This window comes from Giraffa tippelskirchi, chromosome 8 (genome assembly GCF_054371585.1).
Source record: "Giraffa tippelskirchi isolate mGirTip1 chromosome 8, T2T-mGirTip1v1.2.pri, whole genome shotgun sequence".
Classification (NCBI taxonomy): Eukaryota; Metazoa; Chordata; class Mammalia; order Artiodactyla; family Giraffidae; genus Giraffa; species Giraffa tippelskirchi.
The window spans coordinates 29,976,250-30,000,000 of NC_137282.1; the positions used below are offsets into that span (position 1 = coordinate 29,976,250).

At 42.9% G+C, this 23,751-nt stretch overlaps 1 protein-coding gene across 4 annotated transcripts in view; it reads left to right on the forward strand.

The window, feature by feature from the left end:
• DCTD (dCMP deaminase) overlaps positions 1–23,751 on the forward strand; it is a 120,242-nt gene that overhangs the window by 10,931 nt on the left and 85,560 nt on the right. For 2 of the 4 annotated variants that reach the window (XM_081521968.1, XM_081521979.1), the window contains exon 3: positions 20,290–20,335. The exons of 1 other annotated variant lie outside the window; for it this stretch is intronic. The gene's annotated coding sequence lies outside the window, so the exon portion shown is untranslated. Of the gene's footprint in view, positions 1–17,166; positions 18,090–20,289; positions 20,336–23,751 lie in introns of those variants that run through there. One more of the 4 variants, XM_081521978.1, reaches the window with a different exon arrangement.

Below are 23,751 nucleotides of genomic sequence, written 5' to 3' on the forward strand. Positions count from 1 at the left end.
GAATCATATTTACAAGACACTCAAAATTGGAAGTTGTCAGGTCACTCTTGGCTATTGGAGGTTTTGGTCAAATAAATCTTCTGGTATACACTTTTTAAAAAAAGTTAATTATTGAGCATGTACCATGAGCTGGATTCTATCCTAAGTGCTTTTCTTCTTTTAACTTATTTTCTCTTCCATCAACCCTGTGAGGTATGTCCTTTTATGATTCCTTTTGAGAGGGGAGGAAGCTGAGACATAGATCACTTAACTGGTTTGCGCACCGACCCACAGCTCTTAAGTGATGAAGCTGGAACTCAAACCCAGGGGGCTGACTCCAGGACCCACGTTCCCTGCCACATCACAGCAGAGTGGTGGTTAGTGTGGACAGTTGTTATGAAGAGCACATTGCTTCTTTAGTTTCTGTCTTCATTCAGAATTGAGTCATTATTATCAGCGGTGGTTTGGGTAGACCTGAGCCAGGTTTCTCACTGTCAAAAAAAAGTTACAAATAAGCAAGGGGGAAATCTAGAATGAACCCCATGGTTCTAAAATAGTGTTGGAGGCATCAGTATGGATTCATGTTTAGTTTAATATAGGCAGAGAGATGATAGGTAGATACAGTTCAGTTCAGTTCAGTTCAGTCGCTCAGTCGTGTCCGACTCTTTGCAACCCCATGAATTGCAGCACGCCAGGCCTCTCTGTCCATCACCAACTCCCGGAGTCTACCCAAACCCATGTCCATCGAGTCAGTGATGCCATCCAACCATCTCATCCTCTGTCGTCCCCTTCTCCTCCCACCCTCAATCCTACCCAGCATTAGGGTCTTTTCCAATGAGTCAACCCTTCGCATGAGGTGCCCAAAGTATTGGAGTTTCAGCTTCAACATCAGACCTTCCAAGGAACACCCAGGATTGATCTCTTTTAGGATGGATTGATTGGATCTCCTTGCAGTCCAAGGGACTCTCAAGAGTCTTCTCCAACATCACAGTTCAAAAGCATCAATTCTTCGGCGCTCAGCTTTCTTCACCATCCAACTCTCACATCCATACATGACCACTGAAAAAACCATAGCCTTGACTAGATGGACTTTTGTTGGCAAAGTAATGTCTCTGCTTTTAAATATGCTATCTAGGTTGGCCATAACCTTCCTTCCAAGGAGTAAGCGTCTTTTAATTTCATGGCTGCAATCACCACCAGCAGTGATTCTGGAGCCCAAAAAAATAAAGTCTGACACTGTTTCCACTGTTTCCCCATCTATTTCCCATGAAGTGATGGGACCAGATGCCATGATCTTAGTTTTCTGAACGTTGAGCTTTAAGCCAACTTTTTCACTCTCCTCTTTCACCTTCATCAAGAGGCTCTTTAGTTCTTCTTCACTTTCTGCCATAAGGGTGGTGTCATCCGCATATCTGAGGTTATTGATATTTCTCCTGGCAATCTTGATTCCAGCTTGTGTTTCTTCCAGCCCAGCGTTTCTCATGATGTACTCTGCATATAAGTTAAATAAGCAGGGTGACAATATACAGCCTTGACGTACTCCTTTTCCTATTTGGAACCAGTCTGTTGTTCCATGTCCAGTTCTAACTGTTGCTTCCTGACCTGCATACAGGTTTCTCAAGAGGCAGGTCAGATGGTCTGGTATTCCCATCTCTTTCAGAATTTTCCACAGTTTATTGTGATCCACACAATAAAGAAGAAGAATTAAGAAGAGGTGGCAAGAATACACAGAAGAACTGTACAAAAAAGATCTTCACGACCCAGATAATCACGATGGTGTGATCACTCACCTAGAGCCAGACATCCTGGAATGTGAAGTCAAGTGGGCCTTAGAAAGCATCACTACGAACAAAGCTAGTGGAGGTGATGGAATTCCAGTTGAGCTATTTCAAATCCTCAAAGGTGATGCTGTGAAAGTGCTGCACTCGATATGCCAACAAATTTGGAAAACTCAGCAGTGGCCACAGGACTGGAAGAGGTCAGTCTTCATTCCAATCCCAAAGAAAGGCAATGCCAAGGAATGCTCAAACTACCGCACAATTGCACTCATCTCACATGCTAGTAAAGTAATGCTCAAAATTCTCCAAGCCAGGCTTCAGCAATACGTGAACCGTGAACTTCCAGATGTTCAAGCTGGTTTTAGAAAAGGCAGAGGAACCAGAGATCAAATTGCCAATATCCGCTGGATCATCGAAAAAGCAAGAGAGTTCCAGAAAAACATCTATTTCTGCTTTGTTGACTATGCCAAAGCCTTTGACTGTGTGGATCACAATAAACTGTGGAAAATTCTGAAAGAGATAGGTAGATACAGATAATTAGAAATATGCGTGTGGGTCCAGTGGTTAGGAATCTGCCTTGCAATGCAGGGTTTGATCCCTGTTTGGGAAGCTAGGATGCCACATGCCGCAGAGCAACTAAACGTGCCTGCTGTGACTACTGAGGCCCATGTGCTCTGGAGCCCGGGTGCCGCAACTCCCGAGCGTGCACGCCACAACTAGAGAATCCATGCATCGCAACGAAAGATTCTCCATGACGCAACCAAGACCCGACACAGCCGAATAAATATTTTTTAAAAAGAGAAGTATGCATGTATATCTTTGGGTTTTTGCACACACATGTATTTCCTGGCTTGTCTCATCAGAGGACCTGGAAACAATGGCACCTCAGTGGCAAGAACTTGCCACTAAAGATGCAGTACTGAGGACCAGCATTTACCGCTTGGTTTCCAACACCATGTTCCAATAAAAGCAACCAGGGATCCTTGAAGAGGCGGCTGCTTCTAGGGATAGAGCAGGGAAAATGTGAGATGTGTCTGGATCACCTCGTAGGCCCAGAAGTTAAAGAAGTTCCCAAAAGGACTTCCCTGGAGGTCCAGTGGCTGAGCCTCCAGGCTCCCAGTGCAAGGGGCCCAGGTTCGGCCCCTGGTCAGAGAACTAGATCCCGCGTGCTGCAACTAAGACCCAGTGCAGCCAAATAAATACATAAATGTAAAAAAAAAGAGGTTCCCAAAGGGCAAAACAGTGGGGTATATTAAAGGGACGTAGGAGCCAACTGTTGTGATTGTGTTTGCTTAGATTCTGTGTTTGTCCACTTGGCATTCAGCCATCCCAGGGCCATATGAACAGCCAAAGTTGTTTCCATCTCCACTGTGGTCCAGCTTTTGTGGGGAGTGTGAAATTCATGCCACAAACCCAATTCCAAGTGCATATCCCCAACCACCTCCTTTATTTAACTCTCACACACCAAGCCAGTATTTCCCCAGCTCTGTATCAATCCAGGGCTGCGTACCAGACAACCAGGGACAGCCCCTACCCTTTGAAGCCCATACTAGAATTATTCAAGCTAACCCTAAACCTTGCCTTTCCCAGGGAAACCCCAGTAAAGGTTGTGGCCTGTGGTCTCCCCACTCCTGCTTCTGCTCTGACCAAACCTGGTGCTTCTCCACATGCCCCCGTGTACCCCCTTCCTTCGGTAATTATGAGTAAGAAATTCTTCTTTCAACGGTATTAACCTCTCTATGTTCACTTAGTCACCTCCATAAGTTAGAATCCCACAGGTTTTAACGCAGTTGGCACAATGAGAGGGTGTCTCTGTGTTCTGTAGACAGGCCTCTAGGTGCTCTTGGCTTGCTAACCGGGTTCACCCAACAGCAGTTCTGTCTGGGAGGGCATGCCTGCTGCTGTTGTCCATGTGCTTCAGCGGTCTCTTGCCTGATGCCGTGTCTGCTGCCATGGCCTTCTAACCCAGACTGTAAGAGGACCTCAAAGGCATACACTTCCACAGCTGACCTCATTCATTCTTGGGTGCTGAAGTCTAGTCTGGAAGTTGCCCTGATTCCCCAGTTGGCACCTTACTTTGGACAGCTTGGTCCACTGGGCCAAACCTGGTTTCCCCCATTCAGTAAACCTAGGCTCCAGGCAGTGACCCCAGGCTGTTTAGGATGAGGCAAAAACTCTCCCACAAGAGGAACAAGGACAGGCTTCCTCCAATGAGACTGTGTTGGGGACAAGTCTGTCCAACCTACTCAACAGCCTTGAAGCCAACAGTGGGCCATCAGCTACCCTGTTGGAGTCTCCCCTCCCTTGCCCTTCAGAGGGTGCCTTATAGAGAGATCTCTAAATATGCAGAGACCACCATTGCCTCTTACAGGAGATTGGTTGGTCTACCTGCATAGGAGCAGGCTGAACTGTTTGCTAACTTGAGATTTCTTCCAGATCTATGATTCCACCTTGATTGGAATTTAATACAGTTCATGCAACATGGGCTAGTACTCTATGATTGCCATAAAATACATGTCATATGGACAATTTTTAAATATTGTATATTTCGTATGTAACAAAAGTTTACTGTATGATACAATCAAACCCCATGAAGTAATGTTTTTAGTACAAACAAGAATAATTAGAACTTTTGAAAACACTAGACGAAAATCTTTAAATAAGAACTGTTTCTAAATAATTTTGCTTGCTTTTGCAGTTTATGTGGCCTGATTGGGACTTTCAAATATCCAGTATTCTTTCTTTTTATTATTTTAAAAATTTATTTGTTTTTATTTGGAGGATAATTGCTTTACAATATTGTGTTGCTTTCTGCTATACATCAGCATGAATCAGCCCTAGGTATACCTATGTCCCTTCCCTCTTGAACCTCCCTCCCTTCTCCCACCCTTTAGGTTGTCACAGAGCCCCAGGTTTGAGCTCCCTGTGTCATATAGCAAATTTCCCTGGCTCTCTAATTTTACATACAATAGTGTATATGTTTCAATGCTACTCTCTCAATTGTCCCACCCTCTTCTTTCCGCCCCCACCCCTTGTCCACAAGTCTGTTCTCTCTGTCTGCATCTCCACTGATACCCTACAGATAGGTTCATCAGTACCATCTTTCTAGATTCCATGTATATATATGTGTTAATAAACAATATTTGTCTTGAATAGCTGTTTTGTGCTGGACACTGAACTGGCAGGTTAAAGACTCAGAGAAATAGGCTTCTGGAGCCCAAATACAATAAATTATCTAAGATTTATGGAGGAGGTGCACATAAAGCCTATTTAAATATGTAATGCAACACATCTGTGCCCAATCCTTGGCTAAAAGTTTTTGTTTGTTCTTAAAAGTTCAGCATGATGTAGAGGAAATAAAGTCCAACCGTTCAGACAGCCAAATAGCAGATGAAACAGATGGACTCTGAGCTGCCATAAAGCCCAGAAAATCCTCCTGCTTTCTGGCTCTTATATTGTAACTGGCATGAAAACTCCATTTTTCTGCCATTGTGGTTGTAAGTTGCACAGCCTTCTGCTTTTTTCTCTCTTATATACTGACCCTTAAAAGTTTATATCATGGATAATAGAATGATAATTTATAAAGAATTTACTTGAAAATAACTATGAGAGATTGAGCTCCATAAGACTAATTTGGGCTCCATGCCCAGAGAAATTGCATATTGAGAATTTCTTGACTTAAATATATTCACTGGAGCCACCTATTAGCTAAATCCCTTGGTGGATTTCTAGTTAACTCTGTGAAGGCAGAAAAGTGTATCACAGGGCCGGTATTGATTAGCATTGAATGTAGAAAGGCTGTATGTACTACAGTGATTTTCTATGTGAATGTACACAATGTAACATACATGTGTGTTTGCAAACACACAGCTAAAAGTCGTGGTCATCCAATCACTGTTGGCTTCTAAACCATCTGGCTGGTCTTTGGTTTTTGAGTTAAATAGCTACAAAGTTCACTCCTATGTTTTGCTCTGGTTTCTCAATGCAAAAAAAAAAAGTGTGTTGACAAGTGACAGCAAAACATGTGTTGAGAAAGGGGGCTTTTCTTTTTAGCAGAGAGCACTCTTGGCCTCTTTTGAAAAGTCCAAGGTGCAAGCTGGGAGAGTCTCCTTACAAACGGGTGAAGCAATCTTTCACCTATTTGATTAAGCCCTGTTCTTGGCTCTGTTCAAGCATTCCTGGGGTGTGAATGCCTTTGCTACTCTGGCGTCAGTAAGAATCAGACACTCCCTGGGCTGTAAGTCTCTGACAGTATCCAGGAGGGGGTAGGGGATCAGGGCCGTACAGGTGCAGCTAAAAAGACCTGCTATGGAATTGCAAAGAGGGCACTTCCCTGGAGGTCCACTGGTTAGGACTCGGCGTGTCCTTTGCAGGGGGCATAGGATCGACTCCTGGTGGGGAAGCTAAGATCCTGCACACTGTGGGCCTCGGCCAGAAAAAAGATCTGTAAAGAAAAAAACACTGTCACTCACAAGGAGGAGTGACACCCTTCGTCTCTCCATTCTGCCATATGGAAAGACGACTGGAGAGTCTGACTGCTATTTCTGAATCTGCTGTTTCTTCCCAGCTTACTTCTTTCTCTTTCAGTGAAAGTAGAGATAACAGACACGTGCATAAATGTGGAGACGTGTGTGTATTCCTTTCTCCCAGTTTTTTCCTGTGTGTGTGCTCAGTCACTCAGTCATGCCTGACTCTTTGCGACCCTCTGGACTGTATAACCCACCAGGCTCCTCTATCCATGGGATTCTTCAGGCGTGATACTGGAGTGGGTAGCCATTTCCTTCTCCAGCAGATCTTCCCCACCCAGGGATTGAACCCGCATCTCTTACATCTCTTGCATTGGCAGGCGGGTTCTTTACCACTAGCGTCACCTGGGAAACCCCTTAGTATATGTATGTATGCATATGTGTGTATATATATATATAGGAGATAGTTGGATAACATCACCAACTCAATGGACATGAATTTGAGCAAATTCCAGGAGACAGTTGGTGAAGGAAATGGCAACCCACTCCTGTATTCTTGCCTGGAGAATCCCATGGACAGAGGAGCCTGACCGGGCCATGGTCCATGGGGTCGCAGAGAGTCGGACACGACTGAAGCGACTAAGCACGCGTGCACAGGAAATAGTGGAGGACAGAGGAACCTGGCATTTTGCAGTCTGTGGGGTTGCAAAGAGTCAGACACGACTTAGCAACAACATATATATTTATACACACACACACACATACATACATACATACGTACATACATATATATATATATACCACAACTTCTTTATCTGTTCATCTGTCACTGGACACTTACAAATAGTGTTGCAACGAGCATGGGGTAGAGATATCTCTTCGACATAGTGTCTTCATTTTTTCAGATATATCCTGAGATGTGGAATTGGTGAATTATATGGTACTTCTATTTTTAACGTTTTGAAGAGCCTCTGTATTATTTTCCGTACTGGCTGCACCATTTTCCAGTCTTTCCAACAGGGCTTAAGGGTTACCATTTCTTTTCATCCTCACCAGCATCTGCTATCTCTTGGCTTCTTGATGATGGCAGTTCTAACAAGCACGAGGTTAGAGATCTCACTGTGGTTTTGATCTTGTCATATCTTATCTACGTTAACCTGTAGAACTGAGGAGAATAATTTGGGTGCATGCATCCCTCATTCATCCCAGGGCTATTTAAAAAACTTCAAGGATACCATGGCCCTGTATCACTATTGCAAATGGTCAAGGATCAGAGGCACTCCTTGGAAAGTGTCAAGAATCCATGACTCAAGTCCATTGCAGTCAAATGCTTTCCTGGGGAGCCCTGCATAAATATTCCTAAGAACTCTTCCACAAATGTTATGTGAATTTGTATGTGAAATCCTGCATAGTAAAGAAAAGGAAATGGAACCTCAGTTCAATCTTGTTCTTGGTGCAGTTCAAGATCCACAGACTCCCAAGGGCAGGACTTCAGCAGATAAAGGAGTGAGACTTGGTGGGGGAAGGGAGATCTCTGTGAGGACTGTAACTTTGCAGCTTTTCCCCAGGAAATCAATAGAGCTTTGCCAAAGAATAGATTGTCAGCCAGGGAATGCAGATGGAGATGAGGAACTGAATCTTCTGTGTGCACACGGAAGAAGGACGATTCATGGAAAGTGATCCAGTCGTCAACACTTCAGTTCAGTTCAGTCGCTTAGTCATGTCCGACTCTTTCGACCCCATGGACTGCGGCACACCAGGCTTCTCTGTCCTTCCCCATCTCCTGGAGTTTGCTCAAACTCATGTCTATCAGTGATGCCATCCAATCATCTCACCCTCTGTCGTCCCCTTCTCCTCCTGCCCTCAATCTTTCCCAGCATCAGGGTCTTTTCAAATGAGTCAGCTTTTTGCATCAGGTGGCCAAAGTCCTGGAGCTTCAGCTTCAACATCAGTCCTTCCAATGAATATTCAGGACTGATCTCCTTTAGGATGGACTGGTTGAATCTCCTTGTAGTCCAAGGGACTCTCAAGAGTCTTCTCCAACACCACAGTTCAAAAGCATCAATTCTTCGGTGCTCAGCTTTCTTTATAGTCCAACTCTCACATCCATATATGACTATTGGAGTCATATATGAGTCATATTAGAGTCAAAACCATAGCTTTGACTCTGCAGACCTTTGTTGGCAAAGTAATGTCTCTGCTTTTTAATATGCTGTCTTGGTTGGTCATAGCTTTTCTTCCAAGGAGCCAGCATCTTTTAATTTCATGGCTGCAATCACCATCTGCAGTGATTTTGGAGCCCAACATAATGAAGTATGTCACTGTTTGCATTGTTTCCCCATCTATATGCCATAAAGTGATGGGACTGGATGGCATGATCTTAGTTTTTTGAACGTTGAGTTTTAAGCCAGCATTTTCACTCTCTTCTTTCACTTTCATCAAGAGACTCTTTAGTTCCTCTTCACTTTCTGCCATAAAAGTGGTGTCATCTGCATATCTGAGGTTATTGATATTTCTCCTTGCAATCTTGATTCCAGCTTGAGCTTCATCCAGACTGGCATTTCACATGATGTACTCTGCATATAAATTAAATAAGCAAAGTGACAATTTACAGCCTTATGTACTCCTTTCCCAATTTTGAACAAGTCTGTCTGGTTCTAACTGTTGCTTCTTTACCTGCATACAAATTTCTTAGGAGGCAGGTAAGGTGATCTGGTATTCCCATCTCTTGAAGACTTTTCCACAGCTTTTTGTGATCCACACAGTCAAAGGCTTTAGCGTAGTCAAAGAAGCAGAAGTAGATGTTTCTGGAGTTCTCTTGCTTTTTCGATGATCCAAAAGATGTTGGCAATTTGATCTCTGATTCCTCTGCCTTTTCTAAATCCAGCTTGAACATCTGGAAGTTCTCAGTTCTCGTACTTTGAAGCCTAGTTTGGAGAATTTTGAGCATTACTTTGCTAGTGTGTGAGATGAGTGGAATTGTGCGGTAGTTTGAACATTCTTTGGCATTGCCTCTTTTGGGGATTGGAATGAAAACTGACCTTTTCCAGTCCCATGGAAGGACTGTGTCCAAGGGCAAAGGAGAAGCCCCAACAAGATGGTAGGAGGGCGAAATCATGTTTAGAAGCAAATTCCATACCCACCAGAAGTGCTCGGAGGGCTCAAACAAAAATTTGTGTGCACCAGGACCCAGGGACCCCACAAGAGACTAAGCCAGACCTGCCGTTGAGTGTCTTGTCTGAGTGTCTCCTGCGGAGGTGCGCAGTGGCCTGCCGCGGGGATAGGAGCTCTGGCTGCAGCAGACCTCAGAGGCCCTGTGTGTGGCATAAAACCTCTTGGAGGAGGTCGCCACTATTTCCACCATAAAACCACTGAGCAGATGACCCAGAAACTGAAGAAGAATTATATTGAAGAAGTCCTCACACTGTTGGTAAAGTTCTAGGGCCCACAACAGATTTCCCAACCTGGAGATGCAGCAGAGGGACTGAGAACCCCCAGGGAATTTGACTTTGGAGGCCAGTGGGATTTAATTACAAAACTTCCACAGGACTGGGGAAGCAGACTCTTGGAGGACACAAAGAAAACCTTGTGTGCACCGGGACCCAGGAGACAGGAACGGTGACCCCACAAGAGACTGAGCTGGACCTGCCTGTGACTGTCCAGGAGTCTCCGATGGAGGCAGGGGTCAGCAGTGGCCTGCTGTGGGGTCAGGAGCACTGAATACAACAGTCCTTGGATCCACTGGCATAAGTCCTTTTGAAAGTGGTCATCATGACCCCACCATAGTTAGGCCTCAGGTGATGAAAAGATGTCCTTTACATCATAGAGGACGGGAGTGCAAAAGTAGGAAGTGAAGAGATACCTGGAGTAACAGGCACATTTGGCCTTGGAGTACAAAATGAAGCAGGGCAAAGGCTACCAGGTTCCTCAGGGAACACAGCCCCACCCATCAACAGAAAATTGGATTGAAGATTTACTGAGCATGGACCCGCCCATCAGAACAAGACCCAGATTCTCCCAGAGCCAGTCCCTCTCATCAGGAAGCTTCCACAAGCCTCTTATCCTCATCCATCAGAGGGCAGACAGAATGAAAACCACAATCACAGAAAACTAACCAAACTGATTACATGGATCACAGCCTTGTCTAACTCTGTGAATTTATGGGCCACGTCATGTAGGGCCAAGACGGATGGGTCATGGTGGAGAGTTCTGACAAAATGTGGTCCACTGGAAAAGGGAATGGCAAACTACTTCAGTATTCTTGCCTTGAGAACCCCATGAACAGTATGAAAAGGCAAAAAGATATGACACTGAGAGATGATCTCCCCTGGTTGGTAGGTGCCCAATATGCTACTGCAGAAGAGTGGAGAAATAACTCCAGAAAGAATGAAGAGGCTGGTGATGGTGGTGGTTTAGTCGCTAAGTCGTGTCCGACTCTGGCTGCCCCATGGACTGTAGCCCGCCAGGCTCCTTTGTCCATGGGATTCTCCAGGCAAGAATACTGGAGTGGGTTGCCTTTTCCTTCTCCAGGGAATCTTCCCAACCCAGGAATCGAACCTGGGTCTCTTGCATTGCAGGCAGATTCTTTACTGACTGAGCTATAAGGGAAAGCCCATGAAGATGCTGAACCAAAGTGAACACAACACCCAGTTGTGAATGTGACTAGTGATGGAAGTAGAGTCCATGCTGTAAAGAACAGCACTGCCTAGGAACCTGAAATGTTAGGTCCACTAATTAAGGTAAATTAGAAGTGGTCAAAGAGGAGATGGCAAGAGTGAGCATCCATATTTTAGGAATCAGTGAACTAAAATGGACCGGAATGGGCAAATTTAATTCAGATGACCATTATATCTACTACTGTGGACAAGAATCCCTTAGAAGAAATGGAGTAGCCCTTATAGTCAACAAAAAAGAGTCTGAAATGCAGTACTTGGGTGCAGTCTCAAAAACAACAGAATGATCATTGTTCATTTCCAAGGCAAATCATTCACTATCACAGTAATCCAACTCTATGCCCCAACCATTAATGCCAGAGAAGCTGAAGTTGAATAGTTCTATGAAGACAAGACCTTCTAGAACTAACACCAAAAAAATGTCCTTTTCATCACGGGACTGGAATGCAAAAGTAGGAAGTCAAGAGATATCTGGAGTAACAGGCAAGTTTGGCCTTGGAGTACAAAATGAAGCAGGGTAAAGGCTACCAGCGTTTTACCAAGAGAGTGCACTGGCCATAGCAAACACCCTCTTCCAACAACACAAGAGAAGACTCTACACATGGACATCACCAGATGGTCAATACCAAAATCAGATTGATTATATTCTTTGCAGCCAAAGATGGAGAAGCTCTATATAGTCAGCAAAAACAAGACCAGGAGCTGACTGTCGCTCAGATCAGGAACTCCTTATTGCCAAATTCAGAATGAAATTGAAGAAAGTGGGGAAAACCACTAGACCATTCAGGTATGACCTAAATCAAATCTCTTATGATTATACAGTGGAAATGACAAATAGATTCAAGGGATTTGATCTGATAGACAGAGTGCCTGAAAAACTATGGATGGAGGTTCATAACATTGTACAGGAGGCAGTGATCAAAACCATCCCCAAGAAAAAGAAATTCAAAAAGGCAAAACGGTTGTCTGAGGCCTTACAAATAGCTGAGAAAAGAAGAGAAGCAAAAGGCAAAGGAGAAAAGGAAAGATATTCCCATTTGAATTCAGAATTCCAAATAATAGCAAGGAGAGATAAGAAAGCCTTCCTAAATGATCAGTGCAAAGAAATAGAGGAAAGCAATAGAATGGGAAAGACTAGAGATCTCATCAAGAAAAGTAGAGATACCAAGGGAGCATTTCATGCAAAGATGGGCTCAATAAAGGACGGAAATGGTATGGACCTAACAGAAGCAGAAGATATTAAGAAAAGGTGGCAAGAATACACAGAAGAACTATACAAAAAAGATCTTAATGACCCAGATAATCACGATGGTGTGATCACTCACCTAGAGCCAGACATCCTGGAATGCAAAGTCAAGTGGGCCTTAGGAAGCATCACTACGAACAAAGCTAGTGGAGGTGATGGAATTCCAGTTGAGCTATTTCAGATCCTAAAAGATGATGCTGTGAAAGTGCTGCACTCAATATGCCAGGAAATTTGGAAAATTCAGTAGCCATTGCTTAGGTAAATGGGAAAAAAAAAAGAGACAGAGATGGGGAACTTTCCTGACAGTCCTGTGGTTAAGACTTCCCCTTTTCAATGCAGAGGATGTGGGTTCGATCCCCAGCGGGGGGAACTAAGATCCCACATGCCATGTGGTGTAGTCAAAAAAAGGGCGGGGGGCGGGGGGAGAAAAGACATATCTCTCAGTTATGTTTTCTATCTTCTTTTCAGGATTTATCCAAATCTTCATTAACATATTCTAAGAACATTTTGTTTTTCTTTCTACTTTACTTGCGTGAAACTTTTAAACTACTTTGGTATCATTCTCTAGCATGGGCAGATTTTTTTTTTTTTTTAAGTGTTTCTTTAGGGACCATTAAATATAGTTTTTAATCTGTTTCACTTGATTTTTATTTTAGTAATACCCAGAAGAATATTCATATATGAATCAGCCTGAAATAATGGAGCTTGGAATAATTGTATTTTGGGGAAATAGGTCAGTTCACAGCTGCCACTAAAAAGGTAGCATCTTGCGGCAGTACTTTCTGAATATGGATCATCAAAACTGCTGCTCAGTCACCCATTCCATGTGTTTTAAGCTTGATATTAATGGTTAGAAATGTATAAATGTAGTTCAGGGAGGCAAATTTTTGAACAAAATGACTTGAGGTTAAAATTTATAGGGAGTTTGGGACCCAAATTTCACCAATAGGACTACTCCAGCACACTTCACCTGATTTGAGAACGTTCATACAGGTTCTTACCCACTTCGGAACCCTTGGCTGGGAACATTCACGCGCATGAAGCCAGTGTTTGTGCACTGACGCCTCCTCTTCCTGCCCCCCAGGTTTTACCTGGAACACCAGAGAGGTCATGAGGTGATGCTGCCACCTGGTGGTCAATAGGGGTAACTAACCTTGACCCCCAAACCCTCCTCTCAAGAGAAGGGTTCAGACCTGTTCAGTTCCAGGTCTGCTCTGTTCAGTAAATATTTCTTGGATTTACATGAGGGCCGGGAACTGTGGTAATCCCTAGGGGACATACCTATCCCTGTCTACTTTTCTTTTTTCTTTTTTTTTTTACCGTTTACAATTCCATTTATTTATTCTCAGACAATTGCTTTCTTGGGAACAGACTCATTCTCTTTCCCCCCTTGGTCTCCCTTTCCTCTCTCAGCTCTTGCTTGGTTCCTTTAGAAATGGTGGGCCCTCCTCTCCTTCTTTCTTAGCCTCCATTTGGGCACCATCAGTGACGGTAACCATGACTCAAAGCAAAAATGTTATGCTGTTAGACATTGTTCCAAGGAAAAGGGAAATAATTCATTTTATAATTTTTCCACAAACTTCTAAAGCCTTTGCGAGGGCCCAGAGTTTCACTAAGGACTCTGTCTTCCCATCTAATTGTGTCTACACTATTTTTTACTTACTTTTCCTGAGGCACCAACATTGAAGAAAAATATTTCTAATTCTTCTCATCCATTTTCTATTTCTAGCCATAGTAAGTGTTGCTTTTTACTACTTTCAGCTCATTGTGGGTTATATAAGCTTATTTGAGATTGTTTGTAAGTATAATCACCATTGATTAAACTGCTTTTAGGGAAAATTCATTTCAGCCAAAAAAAAGAAGCTAAAAGCTTTTGAAATGTAGTCCACGTCAACAGGAAAATTTTCTTCAGTTAAGAGTCATAAATTAGGGGCTAGTTCGTTTATAATATTAAAACGATTTACTACTTCATAGATCAACTATCATGGAATCTCTAAATAACATGATCTTCTGAATGCATTTAAATTGTGATTCAATTACAAAGCATTTAGAAATGGAAGTTGCTCTAAATCCAGTGGGTATAAACACGGAACCAGTAAGAATCAAAGAATTTGGAAAAAATCACACAATTTCAGAATTCTCTTAGTTCCACAAAGTGTGCACATATTTTCTGAAATATTCTTATGTGCAGTCAAAACATTTGGGATGACTAATCTTGAGAACTATGTAACTTTTAAATAAATTCCTAGAATTCACGGTGGGGTTGCTAAATCAAAGGGTACATACACTTGTAATTTTGATAGATATTGCCAAATTTCCATTCATAGATATTATACCAGTGACGTTGTTATCATTTTTTAAATCCCAAAAGACGTCATTATTCTTGGTTTGTACAGTCAGTGTTAGATTTAGCCAAACATTTATGGTTTCCTTTGCTATTCATTCCTTTCTCATCTCTGGCCTTTCATATAGGGTTATTTTCCTTTCAAAAGTATATCCTTCACAATTTCCTGTAGTGAGTTTCTGCTGGTGGCAAATTCTGTTTTGTTTGTCTGAAAATGTCTTTATTTGCCCTCCTTCCTGAAATAATTCTAGGCTGACAATTATGGTCTCTTACTGGCAACCCTGGTTGGACTTCCCTGGTGGCTCAGACGGTAAGGCGTCTGCCTACAACGCCGGAGACCCGGGTTCAATCCCTGGCTCAGGAAGATCTCCTGGAGAAGAAAATGGCAACCCACTCCAGTATTCTTGCCTGGAGAATCCCATGGACGGAGGAGCCTGGCAGGCTATAGTGCGTGGGGTACAAAGAGTTGGATTCGACTTAGTGACTGAGTGTGCAACACCTGGAAAAATCTCATCCTTTCAGCTTCCTTTGTTGCTGTTGAAGACTTAGGAATTAACTAAGTGTAATTCTTTCTGCTGCTGTTGCTCAGTCATGTCCAACTCTTTTGCGACCCATGGACTGTAGCCTGCCAGTCTCCTCTGTCCATGGAATTTCCCAGGCAAGAAGACTGGAGTGGGTTGCTATTTCCTTCTCCAGGGGATCTTCCCAACCCAGGGATTGAACTCATGTCTTCTGTGTCTCCTGCATTGTAGGTGGATTCTTTACCTGTTGAGATATTGGGGAAGCCCGACTATAACTCTTTCCAAGGTAATTCGTTTTTTCCCCTCTGGCTGCTTTTAAGATCTTTCTCTTCAAATTTTAAAATAGTTGATATTCTTTTAGGGCTTTTCAGAAATTTGTTTTGTTTTCATTTTCTTTGATGTGTCTAAAGCTGGATTTTCTTTTTTCCTGCTTTGGATTTTATGAGCTTCTTAAATCTGTGGATTTGTCTCTTTTGAATGTGGTTTTTTATTTACTTATTTTATCCTCTCCAGACTCTCAATAAATGTATATAAGGCCCTCCTAATTCTTCCTTCAGTGCTTTTATCCTCTTTTCTGTATTTCTTGTCTTCTGTGCTGCATTCTAGGTAATTTCTTCTAACCAGCATCATCATCCAGTTCAGTAATGTTCTTTTTAGTTCTAACCTGCTCGCAACCTCTTTTTAGTAATTCATTTTAGTTATAGAGCTTTTCAATTTTAGAAGTTCTGTTTGCTTCTTTGTTAATGTAATGTTTATAGTTTATGGTTTCCTGGAGATATTTTCAAGCTAGTTTTTTACTTCTTAATACATCAGCGCAGCTGTTTGATAGCGCATGCCTGAGAACCCCCGTGTCTGAGGCGTCCGCTCTGAGGTGTTCGCGTCTGAGCTGTCTGTGTCTGAGGCGTCCGCATCTGAGCTGTCTGTGTCTGAGGCGTCCGCATCTGAGCTGTCTGTGTCTGAGGCGTCCGCGTCTGAGCTTTCTGTGTCTGAGGCGTCCGCGTCTGAGCTGTCTGTGTCTGAGGCGTCCGTGTCTGAGGTGTTCGCGTCTGAGCTGTCTGTGTCTGAGGCGTCCGCGTCTGAGGCGTCCGCGTCTGAGGCGTCCGTGTCTGAGCTGTCTGTGTCTGAGGCGTCTGCGTCTGAGGCGTCCGTGTCTGAGGCATCCGTGTCTGAGGCGTCCGCATCTGAGCTGTCTATGTCTGAGGCGTCCGTGTCTGAGGCGTCCGTGTCTGAGCTGTCTGTGTCTGAGGCGTCCGCTCTGAGGTGTTCGCGTCTGAGCTGTCCGTGTCTGAGGCGTCTGCGTCTGAGGCGTCCGCGTCTGAGGCGTCCGTGTCTGAGACGTCCGTGTCTGAGCTGTCCGTGTCTGAGGCGTCTGCGTCTGAGGCGTCCGTGTCTGAGGCGTCCATGTCTGAGCTGTCTGTGTCTGAGACGTCCGTCCGTGTCTGAGGCGTCCGTGTCTGATCTGTCTGTGTCTGAGGCGTCCGCTCTGAGGTGTTCGCGTCTGAGCTGTCTGTGTCTGAGGCGTCTGTGTGGTGGCCGTGAACGCGCTCCTTCCAGCTCCCTGTTGACCGAGAGAATCAACGGCTGTGGCAGCGGCCGTTGTGCTCTGGTACCCATGAGTAGTTTAGGAAAAGCCCATGGTCCCAGCCCAAGGATGCCAGTTTACAGTCATTTCTTGGTTTGAGGGTAACTAGACCTGACAGTGGGCTTCCCAGGTGGCACTAGTGGTAAAGAAGCCCCCTGCCAACGCAGGTAGGACGTAAGAGACGCAGGTTCGATCGCTGGTTGGGAAGATCCCCTGGAGGAGGGCATGGCAACCGCCTCCAGTGTTCTTGCCTGGAGAATCCCTTGGACAGAGGAGGAAGAAGAAAACATGTTCAGAAGGAAAGACCAAATTACAAGATAAATAGAAGCAAACAGATATGTACATTGTGGCTAAATTTATGAAGCACTAGCAAGGAAATGGCAACCCACTCCAGTGTTCTTGCCTGGAGAATCCCAGGGACGGGGGAGCCTGGTGGGCTGCCGTCTATGGGGTCGCACAGAGTCAGACACGACTGAAGCGACTTAGCAGCAGCAGCAGCAGCAGCTGTGTAAACTAATGCATATAATTTACAGTCAGGGCTGTATATCATCACCCTGCTTATTTAACTTATATTCAGAGTACATCATGAGAAACGCTGGGCTGGAGGAAGCACAAGCTGGAATCAAGATTGCCGGGAGGAATATCAATAACCTCAGATATGCAGATGACACTACCCTTATGGGAGAGAGTGAAGAAGAACTAAAGAGCCTCTTGATGAAGGTGAAATAGGAGAGTGAAAAAGTTGGCTTTTTTAAAGCTCAACATTCAGAAAACTAAGATCATGGCATCCGGTCCCATCACTTCATGGCAAATAGATAGGGAAACAGTGGCTGACTTTATTTTTCTGGGCTCCAAAATCACTACAGATGGTGATTGCAGCCATGAAATTAAAAGACACTTATTCCTTGGAAGAAAAGTTATGACCAACCTAGATAGCATATTAAAAAGCAGAGACATTACTTTGTCAACAAAGGTCCATCTAATCAAGGCTATGGTTTTTCCAGTAGTCATGTATGGATGTGAGAGTTGGATGGTGAAGAAAGCTGAGCACTGAAGAATTGATGCTTTTGAACTGTGGTGTTGGAGAAGACTCTTGAGAGTCCCTTGGACTGCAAGGAGATCCAACCAGTCAATCCTAAAGGAAATCAGTCCTGACTATTCATTGGAAGGACTTGTTGAAGCTGAAGCTCCAATACTTTGGCCACCTGATGCAAAGAGCTGACTCATTTGAAAAGACCCTGATGCTGGGGAGGAGAAGGGGCTAACAGAGGATGAGATGGCTGGATGGCATCACCGACTCAATGAACTTGAGTTTGAGTAAACTCCGGGGGTTGGTGATGGACAGGGAGGGCTGGCATGCTGCAGTCCATGGGGTTGCAAAGAGTCGGGCACGACTGAGCGACTGAACTGAACTGAATGTAAACTAATAGCAACAACAATAATGACTGACTTGAGAATATGTAAACAAGGTTAAAACTACTGGAAAATACAACATATAAGGTAATAGGCATTTAAAAATGCATTTTGAAATCCTAGTGTCAGTTGAAAAGAAAGTAAGGATACTGACTAAATATGGCTATAAGTCAAATATACATCATAGTATTAAGAGTAACTCCTAAAAGAATAAAAGTAGAATATATAACTTACAAATGAGTTGAAAATAAGAGAGAAATGATGATGACAATTATTAATTCACTAGAGGATAGGCAAGGAGAAATAAGAAGCAAAAAAAAGTATGGAAAGTAGCATGAAAATAAGATGGTAGAAATAAACCCAGTATATCAGTAGTCCTGGCAAACATAAATGGATAAAATTTTGTGCTATATTCTGTATACAAGAGACATACTTAAAACATGATGACTTAGAAAGGTTAAGTAAAGAATCAGACAACTGAAACCAAACATATGCTATCCAGAACCAAAACAGAACTAAAAAAGAACAAATTTTGTGAGTCATAACAATATTGAGCATCGAAGTGTTGAAAGCAAAAAGCACTATTGGGGATAATGAAAATCGTTAAATAATGAACAAATTCACCTAAAAATATAATTCGGAAATAGTATGTACCTAATAAGTCTTAAATGTAAAGTGCAAATATTGACAGGAGAGAACGAGAAGTAAAAAAAAGCACCAACGTAAAGAGCGTTTTTTAACCATATCACACTGTCTGTCATCGATGGATCAGGCAGGTAAAAGTTTAGCAAAGATATACAAGATTTTAATAATACAACAAATGTGACCTAATGGCTATATAAAAAAAAAATCCCATGCCCCATAGAGAATAGATGTAATTTTTAGGCATATGTGCAACATAATTAGGGTCACAAAGGAAATACCAACAAATACCAAAGCATTTTTATCATATTGGCCACCTTTTCTTACCTCACTGCTATTAATTTGAAATTAATAACAAATAGACAGCAGAGTTTCATGTTTTTGCAAATGAAGAAAAAATGTCTAAAGCATAGACAATAAAATAGTTATAATGGAATAATAATTGCTGATGTTACTTGAGCAGTGACTAGATACCAGGCGCTGGTTAATTCATCTTAGGCGTATTAGCCAGTTTAATGCTCATAACAACCCTATGACACAAAAACTATCATCTTCAGATAATGATATTACAGATATTCTATTAGCTTACAGATAATGAAATTCAGGCACAGAGTGATTCAATAACTTGTCCAAGAGGCAGAACCATCTTTTTTTATCACAACCCAAACTGCTTCTCCACTTAGAAAATAAGCCTGTAACTGAATGATCATGAAAATAAAATATACAGAAATGCGCAGGGTACATCAAAAGTGGTAATGACTGGAGTATTTATAATCCTAAATGCCGTAGCTGAATTGTACACTCAGCTGAATGAACCCGACAGTAGTAAATGCAGTGAAATTAATAGAAAGCATAAATTGGTAAAATAGCAAACAAAGAAACAATAGAGGAGATTATAAAACCCAAAGCTGATTCACTGCAGAAACTAATAAAATGGTAAGACCTGCAAGCAAGATGGAGCAAAAAAAGAGAGATAAAGCACATCCAAAAATGCACTAAGACGGAGACATGTTGCCAGAGATGGAGCAGAGATTTTTGAAAACCAAGAGGGAGTGCTGTTCACAACACAATACCAATGCTGGGAAAACAGATAAAATGGACAGTTTTCCCAAATAAACATAACTTCTCAAGGGACTGGAAAAGGAAGAGAAAAGCTGAATATAAAAAATCATGGAAAAATTCTATCAGTAGTTAAAAATCACTCCCAAAATCTAACCCCAGAAATGTTCAGTGCATACCCAATGATTATCTGAATGATAAAAGGACTCTTTTAAATAGATTATGAGGCAATGCTTCTAACTCATTTCATGAACTTATACTGTGAAAGGAAAGTTACAAAGACTCATTTGCGAACATCGTTACAAAAATCCTAAATAAATTTGGCAAACTGAGCTTTGGCAATATAGAAATAAAAGAATTCTTCATGAACAAATTGGGTTAATTACAGAATGCAAAGATAGTTTAAAATTAGAAAATCGTTCACATTATTTATCACACAGATTAAAAGAGAAAAAAATGAGAGCATCTTGGAAAACACAGAAATGGCACTTGATAAAATTCAGCATCAATTTATGATAACATTTTGTTTTTACTAAAACAGGAATAAAAAAAACTTGCTTAACCTACTTTTATTTTTATTTTCCAGGAAAATTAAAATCTGAAGCCAATTTGGCAGAGTAGTTAGCCCACAGGTATGTGCAGTGTAATTCTCTGAACTTGGTTATTTATTTATTTGTTTTATTTTGGTTTTGGATTAAATGGAAAAATAATTGAGATAACAGAAAATTTATAAAATCGAGACACTGATGAAAGAACAGGAAACAAATTATCACTAAAAAATAAAGTTGAAGAAAATAAGAGGACTGTGGTTGGTACCACTTTAGATGCCGTGTTAGTCCATTCAGGTTGCTCTAACAAAATATCACTGACCTCATGGCTTATAAATAATAGCAATTTGACAGTTCTGGAGGTTGGAAGTCCAAGATCAAGACTCTGGCAGGTTCAGTGTCTGCTGGGAGCGGGGCGGGCGGCCTGCTTCCTGGTTCTTGGGCAGCTGTCTTTTCACTGTGTTCTCATGTAGTCGAAGGATTCCCTGGTGGCTCAGTGGTAAAGAATCTGCCTGCCAGTGCAGGAGATGCAGATTCCATCCCTGGTCTGGGAAGATCCCCTGGAGAAAGGAATGGCAATCCATTCCAGTATTCTTGGGCTTCCCTGGTGGCTCAGATGGCCAGGAATCCTCCTGCAATGTGGAAGACCTGGGTTCGATCCCTGGGTTGGGAAGATCCCCTGGAGGAGGACATGGCAACCCACTCCAGTACTCTTGCCTGGAAAATCCCCAGGGACAGAGGAGCGTGGTGGGATGCAGTCCATGGGGTCACAAAGAGTCAGACACGACTGAGTGACTGAGGATGCGTGTGGTGGAAGGGGGTCAGGGGCTTTCTGAGGTCTCTTGTAAAACATCACTGATCCCATCACTAGGGCTCTGCATCTCTCCAAGCTCCACCTCCTAATACCATTACAGCGGGTGTCCGGTTTCAACAGATGAAGTTCCGAGGGTCGTAAACATTCAGTCTGTGGCAGATGGTTAGGCAATAAAAAACAGTTTGGAGAATTGGGAAGCAGACAAGAAGAGGTGAAAACTTATAAGAAGTAGAAAAAGAAGGACTCATAAGAACCATAGAAGTTATCTAGATGAAAAGTTAGAAGGAAACAAAATGGCAATTTGAATCTAGTAAAGCATTTGTGAGGACAAGGAGTGGTCATTTAAAACAAAAAAGAGGAAAAGAGGAGGAGAGGAAAGGGGGAAAAAAATGCCACTCTGTTAATATGTTAAGTAGAACTCTCAGAGCTAAGGGTTTTCTCCTCACCTGTGCTAGAGAGCTGTCGTCATGCTGTGCTCACATCATGAATCTTTTGTGCAACCAGAACGCTGTCAGCCCTGCGCATCTCTAATGGGGTGCAGGCAGACCACTGCTGGTTGTACGCTGGGGGCATGAGAACAGAGGCACTGGCCCCCAAATACCACCTGCATGGTACAACACTGGAAATTTATGTTGGTTACAAAGATACTGTGCGAAGATGCGTACATGCTATGTAAGTGGCTTTAGAGTTATGGAAGATAAGGTAACACATATGATAGGGATAAGACAAGCTTTACTGTAGTCTGTAATAACACCTTGACAGGCATTAGGATATACTAGCCTTTATTCATGTCTTCATTCCAAAATCTTCCCTGAGTGCCTGCTTGAGATGCACGAGACAGTCTGCCCTTGCAGACCAGGCAGATGGAGGGGAGTGCTTTGAGACCAACAGCCTCATCCTGTAGGGATAGAGCTCAGTGAGCTGTGGGCATCCTGGAAGGCTCTGTGGAGGAGGTGGCGAGAAGATGGAGAGAAGACTCAGACAAACAAAGCAGTCCTCTTTCCTTTCATGTAACACTGGATACTCTCCAGTCACTCATTGCTAAGAAATGCGAGCTTAGGTCAGGCACATTTGTGTTAGGAAAGAGGAGCCCAGAGTCTGGCATGGAAAACCCCTTAGGAGGTCCCTGGACACTTGGGATGAGCTGGAGGAGAAAGGAGCATGCAGGTTTCCTGCTTCAGTACCTCGACTCGGGACAGTCTTGGAATTCCAAGTCCTAGAAGCCCACTGACTGCCCTTTCTTCTCAGCCAGCCTCTGGCACTGGGTAAACCGAAACCAGTGAGGAATGATGCCTGTCCGTCCCTGCCCTCCAGGCACAGGGGGATGCCGATGGGGTCGGCTTGGACCTCCATGCGGCTCCCCTGTTCAAAGGAATGAATCTAATCGTACAAATCTCCTCTCATAGCCCAGAGCAAGGGTACTCACTTGTGAATAATTTGAAAAGGCAAGCAGAAATCTTTGACTGGGCTACTTCAGAATATCTCATAATACAGAGACTCCTGTATTTCAGTCATCAGAATTATAATAGCCTCCCACATTCACACTTAGGATGACCATTTTGAGTGGTGGTGTTTCTTTGAGAGCTGGGATAATTGTGGTCAATGACAAGCAGAAATTTCTCCTGCCAGGTTCATAGAGATTTCCCCTGGGAAGTTTGCCCTGAGGAACAGATTAGGAATCTGGCTGCAATGCAGGAGACCTGGGTTCAGTCCCTGGGTTGGGAAAATCCCCTGGAGAAGGGAATGGCAACCCACCCACTCCAGTATTCTTGCCTGGAAGATCCTATGGAGAAAGGAGCCTGGTGGGCTACAGTCCATGGGGTCACAAAGAGTCAAGACAGGACTGAGTGACTAATACACACAAAGGAATCAGAGCTAAAGGGCAGACATTATAATGCACACATTCTTTAGAGATGCTTGCAAAGTGTTTTACATGCCAAGGTGTATAAAGGCATCGACAGGTATGAGATGCATTAAAATCTTTGGTGGCTGCTGGCCCGGACCTTGTAAGTTCTGGGACTGGAAGCCTAGCATCTCTGCAGAAATGCAAACTCCAGCCCCACCTTGGACCCAGATCTCCAGGCATTTGGTATGAACAGTACATTTTGAAAAGTCCTGGCTTAGAGAGCCTTGAGAGGAAGCTATCAATAACCCTGCTCAGATCCCATGAGGTTCTCTGGTGGAAAGAAAGCCAAACATTACTGTTTTATATACTCTACTATTAATGTTGATATCGAACAGGTCAGGTCATACTCTTAAATTATTTCCCATCAGTATCCATGACCCAACTAGTTATACTATTTTTCATTAGTTCTCAGAAAAAATAGGGAGGAAATTCAGTCTATTTAAATCCAAATTAAGCTTTGGTTTGCAGTACTCCCACTATGAGGACATGTTAAAATTCACCATACCACTTCTGACTGCATGATGATTAAAAGTAAATACTAACCCTAAAAAGGCCTCAGCTTGCCACACCTTGTTTTCCTCATATGAATTCTTATTCATTAAATGGCTGAATGTTTGTGAATAAATATCATTCCTATTTTTAAGATCCAAAGACAGATAATTAATGAACTATACTGATAATTACAGAATTTTAATATTTATAGACATCTGTCACTTTACATTTTAAGATAGTCTTACCATATGTGCTGCTGTCTTTTAATTCCAGTAATTAAAGTTTATG